This window comes from Benincasa hispida, chromosome 8 (genome assembly GCF_009727055.1).
Source record: "Benincasa hispida cultivar B227 chromosome 8, ASM972705v1, whole genome shotgun sequence".
Lineage (NCBI taxonomy): Eukaryota > Viridiplantae > Streptophyta > Magnoliopsida > Cucurbitales > Cucurbitaceae > Benincasa > Benincasa hispida.
Window position 1 is genome coordinate 25,353,183 of NC_052356.1, and position 23,540 is coordinate 25,376,722.

Genomic DNA, 23,540 nt, shown 5'->3' on the forward strand with positions numbered 1-23,540 from the left:
AAAATGCGATAATAAAGTAAATTGTGATAAAAGTAAAGTGCTATAAAATGAACCTAAGCTATGATGATACAAAATGCAGGTTACATGATACAAGATACTGAGGTTGAGGCTGTCTGTGAAGATTATACAAAGATCGTGTTATACGGTGGCAAGGCTTATGTGCGAAGTAGAAAGAGAAAAGATAATTAATACAAACATCGCAAGTTTCTTAATTGCGTTAAAGATATAAGTACGGTTCCGGCTTTCCTTTGGCGTACATCTCTCGGTGATCGGCCGCGTTCCCACATCTCTGTGGTGAAACAGGAATGAACGTAATGAATTCAAGGTTGTTTCCATCTCTGGAAGTACTTCTCGCTTTAGTTAATGCATTCTTCTAACCTTCTCTCGATAGATCAGAATGACATCTTCACTTCTGCTCTCACAAATGAAGATGCCGTCTAGCATGCTTTAGCTAAACATAATCATCCCTTTAGCACATATTAAGTTACTCGTTTAATTCATATTAATCACCAAGGGATTAAGAAAACTTCATGGAGAAAACGATTTATGGAGGAACTGAAGTAGACAGAAAAGTGGAGATGAAAATGATCAAGACATTCAATAATACTATTTAGCATCTGATACATGATTTGCGAATGAAGAGATTAAGGAGATGAAATACAGTTGGTGCATGAAAGTTAGAAATAAATACAAATGAGTGCCAACGTCTTGACACAGATCTGGATGGAGATTTTTCTTGCCGGTGTTGATGGAGTGAATGGAAGGATGAGCTTTCCTCTCAGGCTTGCTCAACCGATAGAAGGATCTAAGCACAGAGCTTCACGGCGGGGATTTGACAGAATTGCGCTAAGACTCATCTCTCGGCCTTATCTCTTTTCTTCCCGAATCTTCTCTGATTAGCACTCAGATTAGCCTCTCTCTCAATAGCCTTGTATCAATTATCCCTCGTATCAAGTATATCTTTCAGTGAATTCTATAAGGGTTTTTATAGGTGAAAAGCTTTGACTTTCTGACTCGTGGTCTCCACTTTATTGTTATGGAAAGTCTGAAAATGGTGGAATGAATATTCTTTCTGTTATGCAATCAGTCTGTCGAATATGTACAACAGTTAGTTGTACACATGTCATAATCCTCTGCAATTGCATTGCTCACTTGCATCTTTCGATCATGTGTTCGCATGCGGTGTTGTTTTTATTACCGCATGCAGTTGAAGTTCATCTCTGGTTCAACTGTCGCATTGCACCGTCATTGTGTTGATCATCTCTTCATTGTTGGTTGACAGGCACAATATGACAGAGATGCGTTATTCAGTTTCTCTTTGAGCCTTGATCGCAAGCGGTGACTTGGTTTCCTGCAAAATAGACTTGAAATATCTTTTTCTACCATCTTGACGGTGTTAGTGGGTGTATTTGCGATAATTTATAACTATTGTATTTCTTAGCTAATTTTCATACAATCAGCGCATATTTTCTCTCTTTTGGCCGCAATATCTGAATAAGACAACATAAATAACTTGTATTTCTACAAGTTATCAACATCTATTAAAACTTTTCCAGTAGCTAAGAAGGGGCGTTCAAGGATAATTGGTACCTCCCTATCTGCTTCATAGTCTAAGATGATAAAATATGCTAGGAATATGAAGTTGTCAACCTTTACCAAAGCGTCTTCAATCTTTTCTTCAGGGTACTCGATTGTTCTGTCAGCGAGCTGAAGAGTAATAGAAGTGGGTTATACTTCACCAATTCCCAGTTTCTTAAAGATTGAGAATGGCATGAGATTAATGCTGGCTCCCAAATCGCACAACGCAAGTCCCACATTCAACCCTCCTATCGAGCAAGGAACTGTGAAGCTCCTAGGGTCCTTTTATTTCTTGGGTAGACTGTTGCTTACTAACGTGTTGCACTCCTGTGTTAGCGCGATTACTTCTGTCTCGTTGACTCTTCTTTTCTTTGTCAAAATGTCCTTAAAAAATTTGACATATGTTGGCATTTGCTCCAAGGCCTCTATAAGTGGAATGTTGATTTGCAATTACCTCAGGAGCTCAAGAAAGCGCTTGAATTGTTGTTCATCATTCTTCTTCATCAAATGTCTAGGGAATGGTGCATTCAGTGGTACTTGGTTCTAAATGGCTTGTGGTCTCAGGCGTTCTTTCTTCTTGATCTTCTATTGCCATTGAATGTGTGTTGCGTTCTTTTGAAGAACTGCTGTTCTTGGATTCATTCTTCTTTCTTCAAGAGATTTTCCATTTCGCAACGTCACTGCGTGACATTGCTCCTTTCCATTGTTGTTTCTAGGTGTGTTAGTGTTGCTAAGTAGAACTCCAGGCTGCCTGTTCTTCAACTCGCTCGCTATCTGCCCTACCTGTATTTCCAGGTTTCTGATAGACGACACTTGGCTTTTTAGCAACGCGTCATTCTAGGCTATGTACTCCTTTAATAGGTTCTCAAGCGGAGATCCAGAGCTCGACGCTTGTCCTCCTCTATTAAAGGATCGTTGATGTTGATGATGCATTGGTTGAAATGCAGGCGGCGGTCCTTGCCTTTGTTGTTGGTTCGCCCTTGGGTGGTGCTTCTAATGATTTCCTCCTGTACAAGAAAAATTTGAATGATTCCTCCATCCAGGATTTTATGTATTGAAAAATGGGTTGTTTTTAATGAAGCATACTGACTGTAGGTTTTGTGGGCAATCAGCATAGGAGTGAGGATCTCCACAGCCCATACAGCTAACCATGGGTTGCCTGAATGCTTCTACCTGATTCACCTTCTGCGATTTGATGCATTTCCTAGCGATATGTTCTGCAAAAGGCTGGCCATCGTAGCCACCTATGTAGATAGTGTGGCTATTGCGTTGGAATCGATAGAATTAACATTCTGAGATCTCTTCTTCCTGTCAGCTCTTCTATCATACGTATCATCCACCCATTCCATGTTGTGCTTAGCAAAGCGATCTAATATCTCTTTAGCCTCAGTGTAAGATTTATCCATAATTCCACTAGCTGCTACTGCGTCGGCTGCCATTTGTGATGCTCTATTGAATCCACCATAAAAAGTCTCCATCTGGATAGTTGGTGGTAGTCCATGATTCGGGCAATTTTTTACCAATCCCTTAAAACGCTCCCATACGACGCTTAAGGTCTCAGCTTCTTCTTGTTCAAAGTACATAAATCTCTCGACGCCTCCTCGCGTTGGTGGTAGGTGAGAAGTATTTTTGCATAAATTTCTCCACCAACTTCTCCCAGGTGGTGATTTCACCAGGCTCCAGTGAGCTTACCCATTGTTTTGCGTCATCATGAAAGGAATAGGGGAACAAAGACAACCTGATTGCCTCTGGGGTGATTCCAGGAATGACAAATGAGTTACACATTTCCAGGAAATGCTTCATGTGAGCATGAGGATCTTCACCATGACCACCCCCAAACTGTCCAGCAGTCCGGAGCATTTGAAGCATTACAGATTTTATCTCGAATCTGGTCCCATCTGGCATTGGGTATATGATTCCTGGAGAGAAATCATATAGTACAGCATGAGCTAGTTGCTACGCTAAGTTCTGATTTCCCTGTTCTTCCGCCATTGCTCGTTGCCTGTTCTGTTGTTTGAGAAGTTGTTGCCTCAACCTTTGACGACAATTAGATTGGTTTCTACGTCGGAAGGTCCTTTCAATCTTAGGGTCCTATCTGAGTTCAGGAGTGCTCTCCTTGCTCATAAACGTTCACAAGCTTAGGCTTAGCTTGTAATACTCCCTCGACTGAAGTGTTCCTACAAAAGATACAAACGAAATATCTAGTTAGTTTTGTTTCTGAATCCCCGACAAAGGCGCCAAAAACTTGTTCGTCGCTATCGTGATTCGAGCTGGGAGTGTTTTGTATAAATTGGAAAAATAAATTCGAAGTATAAATGATGCGTTGATGCTTTGATGCGTTTATGTATTTGTAACACATTGATGCGTTAGAGATGTGCAACAGAACGCACGATACTCCTCCTATTGATGTTCAAGTTTTCCTAAATCAGACCCAAGTATAAATCCAATTTAGGTTCCTGGTAAGTACAGGGTCGAACTCAGGGATTCGGTCAAACTAACACAGACCTTGCATTGTAGCTATTGTAGGGGTTTTCTAAATGTATGAGAGAAATGTGTTATTTACACTAAAGTGCTGTGCTTGTGCCAGAAGATACAAAAGAGTTGAGTAGTGAGTGATGGATCATGCGAAAATGAATTTTAATGTAAGTGGTATGCGTCAATCTAAGATGAATGTACACAAACAAGAGTGTGATGTGGATGAGATGGGATGATTTGTTTATCTTTGTTTATGCGTTAGACTTTATTCAACATTTATCAATGTGAATAACATACAAAACCTATCTCTAGGATGCATGCGTCTAACACAAAATGCAATAAACACCAGTAAGTCTATCTCTAGATGTACTAGGTGTCCTACTTGATGCTGGCTTATTTATTCTTTCGAATAATCTAAGCTAAGGATGCTTTTACCAATTGATTAAGTTGGCTTAAGCGTTGAAATGAAATGTTGTATAAAGTATAAATTCATTCAACATAAACAAGAAATAAACAATGGCAAAGTGTGATGGATCAAATATATGAATTTATAAAGAAGCAGATCGTCTTTACAAAAGTAATATTTAAACAAATGAAATGAAAGCGATAAATGAGATGAAAGGAACTGAGTCAAGCCATAGAGTACAATCTCTTGTATCTCTTTGGCTCAATCTAGTTGTGTACAATCACTTGTATAGGAATTGGACGAAGTGTCTTTCTCAAGCTTGGCTTCTTCCGCTCCCTGACTGGCAGTGATGGTGGGTTTCAACCCTTCTGATCGTCTTGGCACTACAGCACAACTTTTAAAGAACTAAAACTATGACTATGCTAATACAAAGAGTGAGAATTTTGATTTTTTATGAACTCCAAACTCTGGAGGGACTTCATCTATTTATAGGCATTGGTCATCTCCACTTTGTGATGGGCAACATTAAAGTCCATGCCTTGGTCAGCCGCTTGACACTCAGAAGCTTTTCAGATGCCGCCTACTGTAGGTGCCCATACTTGCAAGTGATGATGTGACACAATTAGCCTGGATCAATGAATCTTCTCTGCATTGAATTCCCTCCGACGCATGGCCCATGCGTTAGAACTTTTCCTGCGACACTTCTTGATTATGCGTTAGCTTCTTGTTGAAATCCTGCAATACAATGTGTTAGTGTCGCAGTATTTAGTAATAAAACTTCTTTTGCATGAGTTTGCTAATGTTTGAGTAATTCCATGCGTTTCTTCTAAAAATGAGGATAATTTATCATTAAAAACCTTAGTTATTCCAACTTAAGAGCAAAAATAACTTGTATTTCTACAAGTTATCACCCATGATCTGTAGATCTGTAGGTCTGCGAGGTCCCCTTACTAGCTCGTAAATGGATAAGCTTTAAGGTAGCTTGAGAAATTAATTTGAAACGTTCAAATTACATAGAACAAGAGAATACATATTTAAATATGATTTAAATATATAAAGATGATTATTGTACAAAAATTAATTTAATATTTGATATTAAATTAATTAATATTTTAAATTGATTTATGAAATTAATTTAAGAAAATCTTTTTTTTTAATTAAAATGGTTTAAAATCATTTTTTGTTTTAAAAGAAAAAAAGTGAAAATCGTTTTGCATGGTTGCACAAAATGGAAAATGAATTTTCTCCATTACCTTCATCTTTATGCTCACACAAAAGCCATTATCCTCTCTACTTTGATTCTCCAAGTATGAGCTGCAAGCCATGCACTCCATCTCTTTACATGTTCATCTACTATATATAAAGAAGATTGGAGTTGTTGGAGGAGGATGAATGCAGAATTTTTAGAGAAAATTTTATGTGAAGAAGAACCTGTCTTCTTCAATCGGTTGCTTTGAACTCCTTTTGCTTCTTCATATCTTTAAGTTGTTCTTGAGTCCCACAACTCTGCCTAAAGCTCCAAGAGCATAGTAGGGAAGGCTTTGAGGTGGTTCACAGTGATATCAAGTGAAGACAGCAACTGTACAAACGTTTTCTTGGATAGTTCATCAAAGGTATGTTTTGAAAACCCATTTTTTTGGAAGAGCATGCTTTAGTTTTTGCCAAAATTAGTGAATTAGAATGCTTATAGATCCTTGATACTTCCACTGCATGTTATTTAACTCTTTCATTCAATTATTTAAATTTTATAAGAAAACCTATTTATTTAATAAAATTATTTTGATTTTAGTTAAAATTTATGAGATTCGGGTCGTTACAAATTAAATTAGATGAAATGCATCCTAATCTAAGCAGTCTAATAGCATTAAGCTTTAAGGATTACACTTGGGTAAATTTCTAATAGGAAACGCCTAAATAGGAATTTAACATGGCCCTCTATGTCACATATTATATGGCAATCTAAAGCTACTAATCCTACAATCAAGAAGAGTTTGTTAGACAATATAAGATAACACGGTCAATGATTAGTTCAATTAAGATAAAAACCCAAAAAATAAGAAGTATAAATTAGTTTGATTAAGAACAAAACCTCACAATCTTCCTAAATGGGTTTTCCTACTCCTAAGCTAGCAAAATCAACTCACATTAGCCACAATTGAAATCCAAGGTTGATGATTACAATCTAAATTGCTCAAAATACAGAACATAGAGAGAAAGTCGTGGAGTTCGACTAGAATGGTATCCTCTATAACCTTGGCAGCTAGAGTTGTTTTTATAAAAATTGACATGGTGCCGCGGTGCGAGGGTAGAGGGCACTGTGTGTAGTGGATAGTGGGTGTAGCATGTGTAGTGCTCTTCAAATTAACACTCTCGGGTTGAGGGCGCAGTGTCACATTGTAGTGGGTAGCGTTGCGTGCTATGGGATATGCGCACACGATCTCTCTTTGGAGCGCCCGACGTTGTGTGTTTTGCATAAATTGGTTGCTCTTCCTTGCAATGGTGAGTGTGGCACCTAGTTGGATGCCATTGCGCCATTTTCAGGGGCAAAATTATAATTTTGGCCTTCCCTTTCCCGATTGAAGCAATTAAGCTCCATTTTGGCTCGTTTTACTCCATTTCGTCACTAACGCCCTGTTCTACCCTATAGGTGCTTAAAACTTATAAAATAATCAAATAAATACTTAAACTGGAACAATCTCGAGTTTAATGGAATATGATAGCACATTTTGAGAGCTATCATGGTAGAAGTAAAAACATTCCCCACATGCGCGGAAAAGAATTAAGGCGGTCAAGCTACCTGCACCTATCTAGTCTGATCGTTTAGTGGCTCTTTCTAAGAGACAGGAATTTTTTATTACCTTTCTCTTTATCTTTTAATGGTTTTATTACCATTTTAAAATTAATTCCTAAAATTAATTAGTAGATCTGAATTAATTATTGAATTAATCTTAGATCTAAAACGGTTTCCTTCCCTTCTTCTCCATAAGCTTTCAAAATATTTTGGCTTGGCATAAAATACATTCATCTTCTTCCTGTTTGATCTCTGTTTTCTGAGCATTTTTCCATCGTTTCCAATCCGTTCTCCGACGAGTGCACATCAAAGATTGGAAGTTGTGATAATCTTGGGGAGCATCTGGCTTATGGCGATTTAGCACCAAGGTCGCACCGATTTTGCATTCAAGGCAGTTGTTTCCATGACACAACAATTGAGATTTGGAATTGATATGTGCAACACTCCGATTTATAATTTGAAAGAAAATACCAAGAGTATCCAAAATGTGTGAATTGTTGGAGGTTGATGACTCCATTTAAGAGTTCATCGCCTTGCAAATTGATGACTAATTTTCAAGCATGTGACTGTATATTGGAGTTTATCTTTACAAAAAGTATTGCTGCTAAAGAAAGTAAAGGGCAATAAATTAAAGCAAATGGATTAAAGCAAAATCGTTTTAGATTTTTCGATAAGTATAAGTAGTTGATGGATTCCAGGAGAACGAAGGTCCAGGCACTGGCATCTTCTCTACCCTTTTGTCTGCTGCTTAGTTTTCTCTTTGTTCTTTTTTAATCAATGCCATTGTTGGGTGAAAATTTAACTTTCAAAATAAAGGGAACCAACTTTGTTGGTTGGAGAATCCCACATTGGAAAATTTGGTGTTGGAAGTCTTCTTTATGTACTCCAACCTTGTGTTTTGGGTTTGGGCCCCAAGGGGTACCCATGTTTTTGAGAGAGTGAGAAGATAGACCAATATGGGTTCGGTGGACATCCCATACGCATGCCGCCGCTGCCCGTCTGGTTGGGTGAGGTGAGGCCGTGTGTGTGTGTGATGATTATTTTTAAAACGGGTCCGTTTCGATGCTGAAGAACTTCTTAAAGAGAGCGAGCTCCGTGACTCAGCCTATAATGAGTTTCTGTTTTGTAGGTTTTGCTCTTCGCTTGACCGCCGTGCCTTGACAGTTTACAGTTCGACGTTCTGAGAGCCCTGCAATTTCCAACAGCCATGTAAAAGTAGATTCGGGTTTTGTTATTGTAGTTGATGCATGTCCAATTTTTTGCTTATTATTATAGTGTTGCATTGAGCTATAGTGTAGGAGAGAAATTTTGAGAGAGAAATTATTTTTCTTCTTTGTATTTGAGAATTGAAAGGAATGATCTGAAATTAGGAAAGATTGTATTCTCATTGAAAATTGAGAAGGAAAGATAAAAAAGATGGCAACTATATTGGCGGTCAGGTTCATCTAGGCACTAAAAATTATGACTTCCAAATGGAGTGATATGTTTACATGTACTAAAATAAAGGTATTTGTGAATAAAGGGCTTCTTAGGTATTGATTAATAGAAGGCTTTTCCACTCTTATCTCTATGTTGGGAAATTTGTATGGATGACCATTTTTTGGGCCCAAAATATCGAATAACCCATTTTTTTTTAAAAATAACGTCAATTGACCTTTTGTTGACATCATCACCATACTAAATTACGTAAATTTCCCTCACAAGTGCCTTACGTTATAAGTCTCGCTCTCGGCTGGGCAAACAATCTTGCTCTCGCTTTAAATTCCCTGATATAATGTGATTGCTCATCAGTGTACAAATGTTTTGACAATTTTCATGACTGAAGCCTCAAATCAATAATACCTAAACACAATCGTGATTTCTTTAAACTATAAATTCCATTTCAACTGTGATTTCGAACGGGGATTTCCGAGACGAGGCTTTTTCATAAGGGAATAGGTTTTCCAAAACGATGTTTCATTATTTAGGCGTTTGTTTCATTATTTTTGCTATGTTATTTCTGGAAAGGTAGGAATGTAAGAGCGAGAGATCATTGAGTACACTTCAATTGCTTAAGAGATTTATATCGATGACGAGAGCAAAAATAGAGAGAGAAAGAGCGAGAGATAGAGCGAGAGTACACTTCAATTGCTTGTACAACTTAATGACAAATGTTCTATTGCTTTATAGGATGACAGAAAAGTGTCTACTTATTTGATATGGAGGTGATTAGGATGAGAATGAAAGTTTGTATGTTGGCACATCTGGGAGAGGATACTTAAACTTTTGATTTTCAGATGGAAAGTTTACCCTAGTTTCGTCATCTTTTGTTATCTTCTTCTTTAGTTGGGTTGGAGGTGTATATTTACCAACATCTTTCCTCTTATGACTAGTTCTTCGATATTCCTACATAAACAGATAACAAAAAATTAGTCATCAAGAAATATAAAAAAATATAATTTCAAATCACGAAATATAAACAAAGATTACCGGTCAATAAATTACTCACCAATGTAACTCCTTGCATGGCCATAAAAATATTAGAAGTGTCGGCCTCTGGATGTGGGATGTTAGATGTGTCGACCTCTGGATGTGGGATGTCATTGGGTGAAGAAGATGTACTCGGGCTCCCTATTTGTGGAAGCATGGTGGGTGAGGTAGACACATCAGGTTGTGTATATAGGACGTCGACCTTTATAGATTGGACGTGTTGGGATTGGTGTCCTAATTCTCCCGGAGTCTGGATCTACGGAATATGTGGAATCTTGTCTAGGGAAAGTGGGAGATGATACTGAGGTATAGAGTATGCCCTAGTTTATTGTATATTGTACTAGTATTTTTCATGTATTTTATATTAGTCTCCCAAGGCATTAGGATAAGTGGAAGATTATTGGGATTGGTGTCCTAATTCTCCTGGAGTCTCGTAGTTTGTAAACTTTGTACACATTGTTATGAATAAAATAAGAGTTATTTTATTTTGCATTTACTCACATCCAATAAACAAAGCTCCATGGTTATTGTATGTAAACTTAAGCATATATATGAGATATACAAGTGGATCATGCCTTAAGTGATAACCTAAAAAGGTTTGTAGTATAAGGATATAGGAGGGATACCTTATCCTTGTGACACTATGGATACAACCCGCTTTGTAGACGTTTACAAGTGTTGTGAACTATTATAGATGGTCTGGTCTTGACCATTCATGTGGAGACATGCGAGTAGGGGTGTTCTATACAAAGAGTTTGTATAAGATTGGACCAGGAGATGATTCATATCTTTATATAACGCCGTTGATACTTGAGACTTACATCTCACCTAAACGACCATAGGTGACATGAACTCAATCCTAAGTGTTTTAGGAACTCCTACCTTTGTGGGCGGTCCTTTGATTAGTATGGTTAAGAGTGGCAAGATTGCCAACTCAACAAGCTTACCTTTTTGGGGATTTATCTGATTGGGGAGCTGAGAACTCAGTTACACAAGATGGAATTCACTCCTTTCCCAGAACAAGGGTAAATAGATAGATTGCTCCCTTAAGGGCTGATTTCGGGTCTTGAACATAGTGGTCACATCCTTTCTTTGGAAGAGAGGACTCAGTCATAGTAGGACTATGACTTATGTTCATTAGAGGAATCAGTGGTACTTAAGGAGTTAGATGTAAGTATAGAGGCAAAACAGTAAATTGGCCTAGCTGTACTTATGAGCGATCTATGAAGGGTTATTGCACTGTTGATTGGTTGATATGGACACAAAATATATCTGTAGTGAGGAGAGTGCAGCTGTCGGTCTTTAGTGAAGTGTCCGTCAGTTAATGGATGGTGGATCCCATGACTAAAGAGTTTAGCCAGTTATTTACGTATCGTTGGAGGTTCAAGCTACGGGTCCATAAGGTCCACTTGGTAGCTCAATGGATTCAAGTTGAGAATCAGTTCTTGAGGTTGATTTGAAATGTTCAAATTCACAAGAGAAAATTCAATTATATATGATATAATTGGTGTGATGTATGAGATACATCAAGTGGAGGATTAATGTAAATATTTAATGTAAATATGATTTACATTAAGTAGTATAAAATAGAAAAAGAACTATGGTTTATATGTTTCATGAGATGAAATAAGAAAACTATAGGTTATAAATATAATATGTTAAGTTGGTTATCATATTTATATATAATAATATTAATTATTTGGTAATTATCTCTTTTTCTCTAATAACCAATTGAATGAGATGTTATTGGTGGTTTTATGGTAACCGTGAGATAAAAGGAAAAATGTTTTCCTAAAGAGTTGCTACTTTCGGAAAGTAACTCACGGAGAAGCTATCAAGTGAAAGTGTTTTACTAAACGATAGCTAGTAGAGAGACTAAACGATCGTGCACTTAAATTATACGATAGTTCATCAACTGATCGTAGCTAAACAATCATGTGGCATTGTCTATACGATAGGCTGTCATCTTCTACACAATTGAGCACATCGTCTATACGATAGATTATGCCATTTCCCACTTGCTCAATCCTCTACACGATTGTTGTTCCTCCAGTCTCTTCTTCTAACAAAGTTCATACAGAGCCCACAACTCTTGGATTCTCACACCGAGAATATAAGGTAACCATTATGGTGGTGTCCTCACTCAACTCGATTGAGTTCGAGGTTTTGGAGGCTGTTCGTTGGGTTCGTGTTCGTTGTTGATCGTGCTGTGTTCCGATCATTGCGTTCGAGGGATGTGTTGTTGTTCTTGGACGATTGGAGAGTGATCAAGGGAGTTTGAAGAATGAATCTTCAAAGGTACACATACTTTATCCCTTGATTATCTTAGTAAGCATGCTGTAATTTCTTGTTGTTGCATAACCTGTAGTTTCCGTTTATTAACTGTAATTGTTAGTGTTCAATTTCGAATAGAATTTGGAACGATCCTTCCGCTGCTCATGGAAATCCCTTCAAAAGTTTTGTAGTGGAGACTTCTTGTTACATTTTGAATAACGTTCCCTTGAAAAGTATTTCTGAAACACCTTTTGAACTGTGGAGAGGCCGTAAAGGTAATTTACGCCACTTCAGGATTTGGAGGTGTCTAGCCCACATGCTTGTGACTAACCCAAAGAAGTTGAAACCACGTTCGAAAGTTTGCTTCTTTGTAGGCTATCCTAGGGAAACGAGGGGTAGATACTTCTATGATCCGAGTGAGAATAAAGTGTGTTTCTATAAATACTATCTTCTTGGAAGAAGACCACACTGGGGATCATAAACCACGAAGTAAACTTGTTTTACGTGAGATTTCTAGTGAGGCTACTGAGGGTTCAACAAGAGTTTTTGAACAGACCGATAGATCAACAAGAGTTGTTGAGGTCAGTCATCTAGTCAACCATCTCAAGAGTGAGACTACCTTGATGTAGTGAGAGGGTTATAAACCCACTGAAACGCTACATAGGTTTGACTGAAGCCCAAAACATCATTTCTGATGATGGGGTCGAGGATCCATTGTCTTATAAGCAAGCAATGGATGATGTTGGCAAAGATGAGTGGATTAAGGCAATGAACCAGGAAATGGAGTCTATGTACTTCAATAAAGTCTGAGAACTTGTGGATCAACCTGATGGGGTAAAACCTATAGGGTGTAAGTGACAAAGGGTTATACACAGGTTAGGGGAGTGGACTATGAGGAAACTTTCTCACCTGTTGTCATGCTGAAGTGTATCAGGATACTTCTGTCCATAGCCACATTTTATGATTATGAGATATGGCAAATGGACGTCAAGACTGCTTTTCTTAATGGTAATCTTGAGGAGACCATCTACATGGTTCAACCAGAGGGGTTCATAGTTCCAGATCAAGAGCAAAAAATTTGCAAGCTTAATAGGTCCATTTATGTTCTGAAACAAGCGTCTAGATCATGGAACATTAGATTTAACAGTGCGGTCAAATCGTTTGGCTTTGATCAGAATGTTGATGAGCCTTGTGTTTCCAAGAAGATCATCAACAATTTAATAACTTTCCTTGTATTGTATGTGGATGACTACTCATTGGGAATGATGTAGGCTTTCTGATTGACATTAAAAAGTGGCTAGCCGCTCAATTCCAAATGAAAGATTTGGGAGAGATGCAGTATGTTCTAGAGATCCAGCTCATTCGGGATCGAAAGAACAAGAGGTTATCCTTGTCTTAAGCATCGTACATCAATCAAATGTTGATCAGGTACAGGATGCAGGATTCGAAGATGGGTTTATTACCCTTCAGACATGGAATTGTATTGTCTAAGGATCAATGTCCTAGGACACCTCAAGAAGTTGAGAAGATGAGACAGATTCCCTATGCTTTAGCTGTTGGAAGCTTAATGTATGCAATGTTATGTACACAACCAGACATTTGCTATGCAGTAGGATTGTCAGTCGTTATCAGTCCAATCTAGGATTAGATCTGTAACGACCTAGATTTGTACGCATACAGGAAATTAAATATCAAATAATAAGCAGGACGAAATTTTATTTGAAGGGGTGGAAATTTTTTTTTTTAAAAAAATAAATTTGAAATTGGAAATTTATTCATTATCCTGGATAATGAATAAGGGAACGAGCGGGAGCGAGAAAGTGGGAGAGAGCGAGAGCCACACCAGCGAGAAAACTAGAGAAAACAAAATTCTGAGAAGAGAGCTGCGCGATCGAAGGAAGAATTGGAGAGCGAGAAACCCAGCGAGCGATGCTAGCGAGATTGAGGCTGGCGAGAGTAGAAAGAGCGAGATCCCTGGAGAGAGAGAGATTGAAGGAAAATTGGAGAGAGCGAGAATTGTAGCAAGGAAGTTGGAGAGAGCGAATGTAAAGACAGCTATTCTTAGCGATATAGTAGGAAAGAGCGGGAGTGAGCGAGAGAGCGAGAGCGAGAGCGAGAGTGGGAGCGAGAGCGGGAGTGGGAGCGGAAGCGAGAGCAAGAGCGAGAAAGCTGAAGAGAGCGAGACGAAAGAGAAAATTTGAGAGCGAGAGTGGAGAGAGCGGGATTTCCAGCAAGAAAGCTGGACAGAGTAATTCCTAGCGAGAAAACGGAGAGAGCGAGATTTTAAGAGCAGAGTGAGCGAGATTTTGGACAGAAGCGCGAATTATGCGTTGAATTTGGCCACAATCTTATAGATTATACATGGAAAAACCCTAAATGAATACAAACAAAGAATGATGACGTAAGGGCAAACATTAGCCAAATTAGTGTCTTATTGAGAGGAATCCATAAACCATAAGTAATTTTAAAGAAGCACCTGTAACGATGATTTGTCACACTGAGAAGGCTGAAAAACTACTATATAATGGACCTTTGCCGAAGATTTAACATTTCTCAAACAAATCTCAGTAACAATGTATCGTGTGAAAAAGTAAGTGTGAGTGAGGAAGTTCTGTGAAGAAGAGAAAAGCTGCCGGTAAAGTGCTGCCATCAATTTTCTTCTTTTGATTTAAAAAGGGAAACTCTGCTGATAAAATCATAAGAAATAATAAGGAATAATTAGATCACAGTCAGGTAAGTAGTTTATCTCACCCTCTTCTTTAAATGTTCTATGGTAGTGTACTTTATTATATTGCATGGTTATGTTAATTGTTATATTGCATTACATGTTTAGAACACGTTTTTTTACAAGGGACCCATGCATTATGTTTGTTCACGATTACGTTAAAACAAAGTTTTAATTAGGTGTAAATTATGCTTTCAGTCTAATCTTATGGTTTATGCTAATGGTTGATGTTGGATGCGATTCTGGCCCTACTGACTGCATGACCCGCTAATCATCAGATGGGTTAGTTTCCGCTTAAGTCCTCATCTTCCTATCAGGGCGGAAAGATTTAAGTTGGAAGCATAACGTTTATGCTAATGGTTGATGTTGGATGCGACTCTGGCCCTACTGACTGCATGACCTGCTAATCATCAGATGGGATAGTTTCCGCTTAAGTCCTCATCTTCCTATCAGGGCGGAAAGATTTATGTTGGAAGCATAATGTTTATGCTAATGGTTGATATTGGATGCGACTCTGGCCCTACTGACTGCATGACCCACTAATCATCAGATGGGTTAGTTTCGCTTAGGTCCTCGTCTTCCTATCAGGGCGGAGAGATTTATGTTGGAAGCATAACCGACCACCACATGTTATTATACGTTTTCGGTCCCAATCATATGTTTTCATGACATGTTGCTTGTGATTGTGCATTTGGTTACTACCCTACGTGAGAACTACTTACTGGGTATATTATGTACTCATCCTATATTTTTACAGATTTTATAGGTAAGAATACAGCGTAGAGGGCAGAGTTGGACGTCGCTCAAATGGCCAACCATCAAACTCACTATTATAAACACATGCATTTTGTACCACCACGCTAATGTTTTATGGATCATGGTGTTTTGATAAATAAATTTCTATATAGTTTTTCTATCTAATTAATAAAATTTAGATATGTTCTTTGAAATTTCAACCAAAACTCATCTCATGATAGAAAAGTCTAAGTATGCATGTCGTAGTAGTCGAATCATAAGGTTTAAGGATCCGGGCGTTACAAGATCACTGGACGACGGTCAATAAAATCCTCAAGTATCTTCGGATAACGAGGGACTACATGCTCGTGTATGGAGATAAGGATTTGATCCTTATATGATACACAAACTCTGACTTTTAGACTGATAGAGATTCTCAAAATCGACATCAGGGTAGTGTTCACTCTGCATGGAGGGGCTGTAGTGTGGTGAAGCATCAAGCAAGGATGTATCGCAGACTCCATTATGGAAGCTGAATATGTAGCCACTTGTGAAACAGCTAAGGAGACTGTTTTATCACTCTCCAATATGGAAGCCGAATATGTCATTGCTGATCACTTCTATTGTGAGAATAGCGGGGCTGTGGCAAATTTGAAGGAACCTCAGAGTCATCATAGAGGTAAGCATATAAAACGAAAATATCATTTGATCAGGGAGATTGTGCATCGCGGTGATGTGATAGTCACGAAGGTCACGTCAGAGCACAATGTTGCTGATCTGTTTACGAAGGCTCTCACGACTAAAGTGTTTGAGGGTTATTTGGAGAGTTTGGATTTACGGAATATGTGGAATCTTGTCTAGGGAAAGTGGGAGATGATACTTAGGTATAGAGTATGCCCTAGTTTATTTTATATTGTACTAGTATTTTTCATGTATTTTATATTAGTCTCCTAAGGTATTAGGATAAGTGGGAGATTATTAGGATGGATGTCCTAATTCTCCCGGAGTCTCGTAGTTTGTAAACTTTGTACACATTGTTATGAATAAAATAAGAGTTATTTTATTTTGCATTTACTCACATCCAATAAACAAAGCTCCATGGTTATTGTATGTAAACTTAAGAATATATATGAGATATATAAGTGGATGATGCATTAAGTGCTAACCTAAAACGGTATGTAGTATAAGGATATAGAAGGGATACCATATCCTGTGATACTACGGATACAGCCCGCTTGTAGAGGTTTACAAGTTTTGTTAACTACTACAGAAGATCTGGTTCTAACCATTCATGTGGAGACATGTGAGCGGGGGTGTCCTATACAAAGATTTTGTATAAGACCAGACCACGAAATGATTCGTCTCTTTATACAACGCAGTTGATACTTGAGACTTACATCTCCCCTAAACGACCATAGGTGACATGATCTCAATTCTGAGAGTTTTGGAAACTCCTGCCTTTGAGGGCGGTCCTTTGATTAGTATGCATGAGAGCTGCCAGATTACCAACTCAACAAGCCTACCTTTTAGAGATTTGTCTGATTGTGGAGCTGGGAACTCAGTTACACAAGATGGAATTCATTCCTTCCCTAAAGAAGGGGTAAGTAGATAGATTGCCCCCTTAAGGGCTGATTTTGGGTCTTGAACATAGTGGCCACATCCTTTCTTTGGAAGAGAGGACTCAGTCATAGTAGGACTATGACTTATGTTCATTTGAGAAATCAATGGTACTTTAGGAGTTAGATGTAACTATAGGGGTAAAAGAGTAAATTGGCCCAGCTGTACTTACGAGCGATCTGTGAAGGGTTATCGCTGTAGGATTGTATCAGCAACAGCGGAAGCACAAGGATTATCTAAGCACTCAAATTCACTAATTTTGGCAAAATGTAAAGCATGCTCTTTCAGAAAAACAAGTGAGTTTCAAGACATACCTCTAGTAGAACTTCTTCAAAGCTCCTTTTCTACCTGCTATCTTCTCCGAATCTTGTTGCAGACCACCTCAAGATCTTCCTCACTATTTTCTTGGTGCTATAGATTGAGTTATGGGACTCAAAACAAGCTAGAATCAAGGGGTGAAGGAGAAAAGCTAACTGCAGCAACCTTGTTGAAGAACCCTTTCTTTAACCCGAATTTTCTCTAAAATTCTCTATAGGTTGCATCCTAGTTTTTCACTCCAATCTCCTCACTATATTGTAGATCAACATGCAAAAGAGTGAGTTGCATAAGTTGAAGCTCATGCTTGGAGAAGACAAAGCCAAGAAGATGCATTCTTGTGTGAGCTACTTGAAGATATGGATAATGGAAAATCAACATTTTCCATTTAACTAATCTTCAAATTTTATCTCAAAAATAAAAATTTGACTTTATAAAATATATTTTGATTTTAAAAATAAAATTTTTAATTAATTTCACGAATCAATTATTAAAGAAAACCTAATTAATTTAATATCAAATATTAAATTAATTTTAACACATATACATCTTTATATATTTAAATCATATTTAAATATATAAATTCTTCTATTCCGCCTAATTCTCAAATTAAACATGTAATTATATATCATATAATTACTAATTCCCTTAATTCTAATTTGAACGTTTCAAATTAACTTATCACGCTATTCTAGAGCTAATCCATTACGAGCTAGTAGGGGACCTCCGGAAATACAGATCATGGGCTCCAACGATCCGAGATTAATTGGCTAAACTCATTAGACCAAATTAATCTCCATTCATTAACTAATGGGTTACTCCACTAAAGCTCATAGTTGCACGCCCCTCACTGTAGATACATTATGTCCACATGATTTAACCATAATCAGCAAGTCGACTCTTCATAGGTTGTTCGTAATAATGGCTGGGTCAAATATTTGTATTACCCCCAAGATTACGTCTTATTTCTCAAGTCCCTACTGATCCTCTCATGAACAACTGGTTTGTGATCCAATCACTAAACCAAACTCTCTCAGCCCAGTGAGAGGGTGAGACCCCTTGTTCAACACCTGGATTCAGTACTTGAGAGAACAACCTTTCTCCTATCCCTAAATCGAGTAGGCATGAACTCTGTCTTGCACCCTATGTCCCCAGTTATCTATCCGATCTTACCTCTGAAATGGGAGTCTTATTGAGCCGGTGTTGTTGAGTCAACCCTCAACTATGCAAATCTAAGGGCAATCCCGAATAAATAGAAGTTCATAATTAGCTCAAGATTAAGATCGAGTATTTGGGTCATCTAGGTGAAATAGTTAGTCTTAAATAGTAAACAACGTTATAAAGTAAGAGTGACTTATTTTTTGGTCCTGATCTTATGCAAACTCATTGTATAGGACGCCCCCACTCCTCATGTCATAACATGTACGAATTAGGAACACATCGTATGTAGCACTTTAAAACTCTTTGTAACAACTACAGAGTAGGCCACATCCAATGGTGTTACAAGAATAAGGTACCGAACCTCATTCATGTACCACAAATTAGCCTAAGTATCATGTTCCATGTATTATTCATTCATTGCTACTTTTATATAACACTTATACGACCAAGCAATGAACCAAGCACACATGCTTCCATACAACCTTATACTATAACTCTTATAATATAAACATGATGCATGAATATGCTTACTGCATGCATAAATATAACTCTTATATTTTATGCATGTGCATGCTCTCTTGTAATTTCATCATGCCGTGTTATAACACTTATAATATATGATGCATGAATAATTGCATAAGCTAAGGTGGGTTTCAATTCTATATGTCATACACTATGCCATATAAACCGGGATAATTAGCCTTAAATCCTCAAAATAAAAGTTAACTATTATAAATAGAAAAGAGTCTTCGGTTCAAACAGGCGAATCGGGACTTGAACTGTTTGGGCGAAGAAACGCATCTTCTTTGATCATGTACCAACTCCTTGTGATCGCCTACACGAAAGAGTAAATGCTTTACTCAATCGTTTACCAATGCTTCCGGTGCTAAACGATCGTTTAGCAATGATCGTGTACCTTGTCTATGCGATGAAGCATGAGGTATGCGATTGTGCAGAATGCAACAAGCAACGCAAAGCCTTAAGCGATCGACTAAACGAAAACGATGCGATGAAGCACAATTGTCTAAACGATCGCTTAGCAAGCGTGAGGTATCGCATACCGGGTGATCGTGTAGTCCGTGACTACGCGATGAAGCATGCTAACTACACGATCGTTTAGTGCACGCGCTTTTTATTAAATGATGAGCATCTAATGCTCCCATACGATTGTTTACCTCTAGCGTCCATGCGATCAGGCAACCAACGCTACACGATAGAGCAAATACTTTACCTCATTTTTTAGCATTAGATAAATGATCGTTTAGTAAATACTACATGATCCCGTAGTACTTTTCTACATGACCGTTTAGCCAAATCTTAACGATCGTTTAACTAACACTACACGATACGACCAAACTTTGGTCTTCTTCCTCGATGAGATCCGTATCTCCATGCTTTAAAACTTCATCACGAACGACTCAACGAACTCAAACACTTTGTATTACAGACTTGATTGCTTGTTAATTATGCCCAAAAATGTAGGGGCCCTTACAAATTAACAATTTGTAATTAAAGAAGGCTTTAAAAAGAGGTAATTAACCCACAAACATTCGTCAACAACCATCCACAAACACATTTAACACTTAAACGCAATGCAGAAACCTAAAACCCACCACGTCTATAAAAGAAGTTCAAAACAAAAGTGAAATTTGGAATATCAAAGCAACCTGGCTCTGATACTGTTGGAAGGTACCAATGTGCAGCGGAAGAAACAAGGATCCATAAGCACTCTAATTCATTAATTTTGGCTAAAAAGAAAACATGCTTCAACAGAAAAAAATGGGTTTCATGACATACTTTTGAAGAACTTCCTTTAAGCTTCAATTCAACTGCAAATGTCAACAGGATCTTGTTGTAGACCACCCAAGATCTTCCCTACTATCCTCTTGGAGCTCAAGATTGAGTAATGGGACTCAAAATAAGCTGGAATTAAGGGAATTTGGAGAAGCTCACAACAGCAACTATGGAGAAGAACACCCTTCTTCTCTCAACTTGTTTTTTTTTTTTAGAATTTTGTTCGGTTGCTCTCCTCCAAAACACTCTAAAATCTTCTATATATTGAAGAAATTTATGCAAAGAAGCTTGCTGCATGAGATGCACCTCATGCTTGGAGTTAATGAAGAGTAAAAGTGCGTTGTTGGTGAGTTAGTTCATGGAGTAAATTGAAAATCAATTTTTCCAACTTTGTGTTTTTCATTTCTTTTTCAATTTTATCAAAATTGATTTCAAAATCAATTTTATTTAATAAAACTAAAAATATTATTAATTTTACAAAATTAATTTCATAAATTAATTTTCTTTAATAAAATTAATAAATAATTATTTAAACAATTTAAATAATTCTAATTAATTTAATATCAAATATTAAATTAATTTTTAACACAATTCCATATTAAAATATTTAAATCATATTTAAATATTATTTCTCCAAATTCATTTAATTTTAATTTGAACGCTTCAAATTAACTTATCATGCTAGTCTAGAGCTTATCCATTTACGAGCTGGTAGCGGGACCTCGCGGACCTATAGATCATAAGCTCCAACGATCTGAGATTAATTGGCTAAACTCATTAGACCGATCTAATCCTCATTCGTTAACTAATGGGTGATTCCACTAAAGCCCATAGTTGAACTCCCCTCACTGTAGATATATTATGTCCACTCGATATAACCATGATTATTAAGTTAACTCTTCACAGGTTGCTCGTAATAACGGCTGGGTCGAATATCTGTTTTACCCCCGTAATTACCTCTTGTTTCTTAAGTTCTATTGATCCCCTAATGAATAATTGGTTTGTGATCCAATCAACAAATCGAATCCCTCTTAGGCCAATGAGAGGGTGAGGCCTCTTGTTCAAGACCCAAAATCAACACTTGAAGGGAACAACCTCTCTACTAACCCTAATCGGGTAGGAGTGAATTCTCTCTTGCACACTATGTTCCTAGCTATTCATCCAATCTTATCCCCTAAATGGTAAGTTTTTTGAGTAGAGACAATTGGTCTACTCTCACCGTTTGCAGATCAAAGGATAATTCCAAACAAATAGGAGTTTATAGTTAGCTCAGGATTAAGGTTAAGTTACCTAGGTCATCGTTTCGAAATAGTCAGTCTTAAACAGTAAACAACGTTATAAAGTAAGAGTGACAGGTTTCGTGGTCCGATCTTGCACAAAACTCATTTGCACAAGACACCCCCACTCCTCATGTCTCAACATGCACAAATTAGGATCACTTTGTATATAGCACTTTACAACACTTTGTAACAACTACAGAGTAGGCCGCATCCAATAGTATTACAAGAATAAGGTACCCAACCTTATTTATATCCTATAGATCATTTTGACAATTTACTCGAACTTGATCCACTTGTATGTCTCCACATAAAGTTCAAGTACTCATATAATAGTCAAGAGAATTTGGTTTATTGGATTTCTTTAAAACAATATATTCAACAACAACTTTATTGAATTCTCAGAATAAGTTCTAATGTTTATAAACCATGAGTTTTAGGACATAAATCCCAATAAACTCCCACTTGGACTAAAAATTTTGTGGTAACTTATATATCCGATATATAAGACTGAGTTTCTGAATTTTATAAAGATATACAATAAAGTAGGGCATCCGATACCCATGGTTTAACCGTTTGGTATCTCATACCTGCTATTTCTCCTACTTGCCCTAGGATATTAAACTCTGGTATTTCTAGTCTTTACTAGATGATTCTTAAACACTTTAGTCGAAAGAATCATTGTAAACATATTAGTATACAAATAGGTTTCTTATGGGGAATTCATCTATTTTTCAATAATGGCTAGGAAGCACATTTTCCTCCTACTACATTGAGGTACTCTTAACTCTTTGATTAAGATGATCTGACCTACCTTAACAACTCTTGTTAATAGCCAGATCTATAAATCTTTAAACTTACTATACTTTGATCTATCTATTTAGATATTTGAATATCTACAAATGGTATTTAACAATTTGATTTTTAACAGAGGGTTCTTGAGCAAACATAATTTTTGAAAATGAACATTTCATTTATCCCAAAAATATAAACAATTTGTTCTATACAAGATTTAACAGTTAAAAACAAGTAGCAACTTCTCCCACTGGATGAGCTGAGCAAACAGTCCCAGGGACAAGTTAGCCTGGCTACCTTTCTCTACTCTCTTCTCGATAAGATATTGAGGGCAGTGTCTCCTCCAGTGCCTTTCATTGTTGCAGTGGAAACATTTCCCTTTGTAGCACTATCCTTGCCTTTCAATCCAGTAGGTTTCTTCTTCCCTTTCCCTTTGCCTTTCTTCATAAGAATACTCTTATTCTTTGAAGAGGAAGCAACTTCAGGCTTGGAGGACATTCCTTTCTTCTCAGCAGAAGCAACATTTACTTCTGGTATTGGTTCTAGACCCTTTGTTCTTAACATGGTCTGAAAAGCCTGTAGCTCATTCAGTAGAGTAGTCAAATTTTATTCATTAATGTATTCAAAATTTGCATAAAACTCTTCGGAAGAGATTCTAGAATAAAACCAACTTGACTTCTCTCATCCATCTATCAAACGCTTCCCGAACAGTTCGGTTGGAATTTGAGCTAGGAATGGGAGGACATTCCTCTGTTAAGATAAATCTCAAATCATCTATCGTGAGTATTGTATTCAAATTTGATTTTCAGTTTACATAATTGTCTCCAATCAGTTTGTCCGAAGCCAACTATTGTATAATAGAACTCGTCATTTTGAAATTATAAACAAATTTTATAAGTGAATTACTTTTAAATCCAATCAAGTTTTAGCAAAGTGATAATGTACCCATAATCATTATTTTTGCAACGATACTTAAGTGATTTAGAACAATTGCTACCGTGGGGCAGTCAAGAATTCCTTCACAAAAGCAAGACAGTTCTTGACCAAATACTATCTCCAGAATAACTCATATTCTGATAGTCATTTAGTTATCGTTTTCAGTCAAGATCATTACTAACACTTAGTGAG

At 37.3% G+C, this 23,540-nt stretch overlaps 1 non-coding gene across 1 annotated transcript; it reads left to right on the plus strand.

Moving 5' to 3' along the window:
- Positions 1-3,072: 3,072 nt before the first annotated feature.
- On the plus strand, positions 3,073-3,177 carry LOC120084256. The gene has a single exon (XR_005483622.1). It is a non-coding gene; the product is annotated as a small nucleolar RNA R71 (small nucleolar RNA).
- The last annotated feature ends 20,363 nt before the right edge of the window (positions 3,178-23,540 follow it).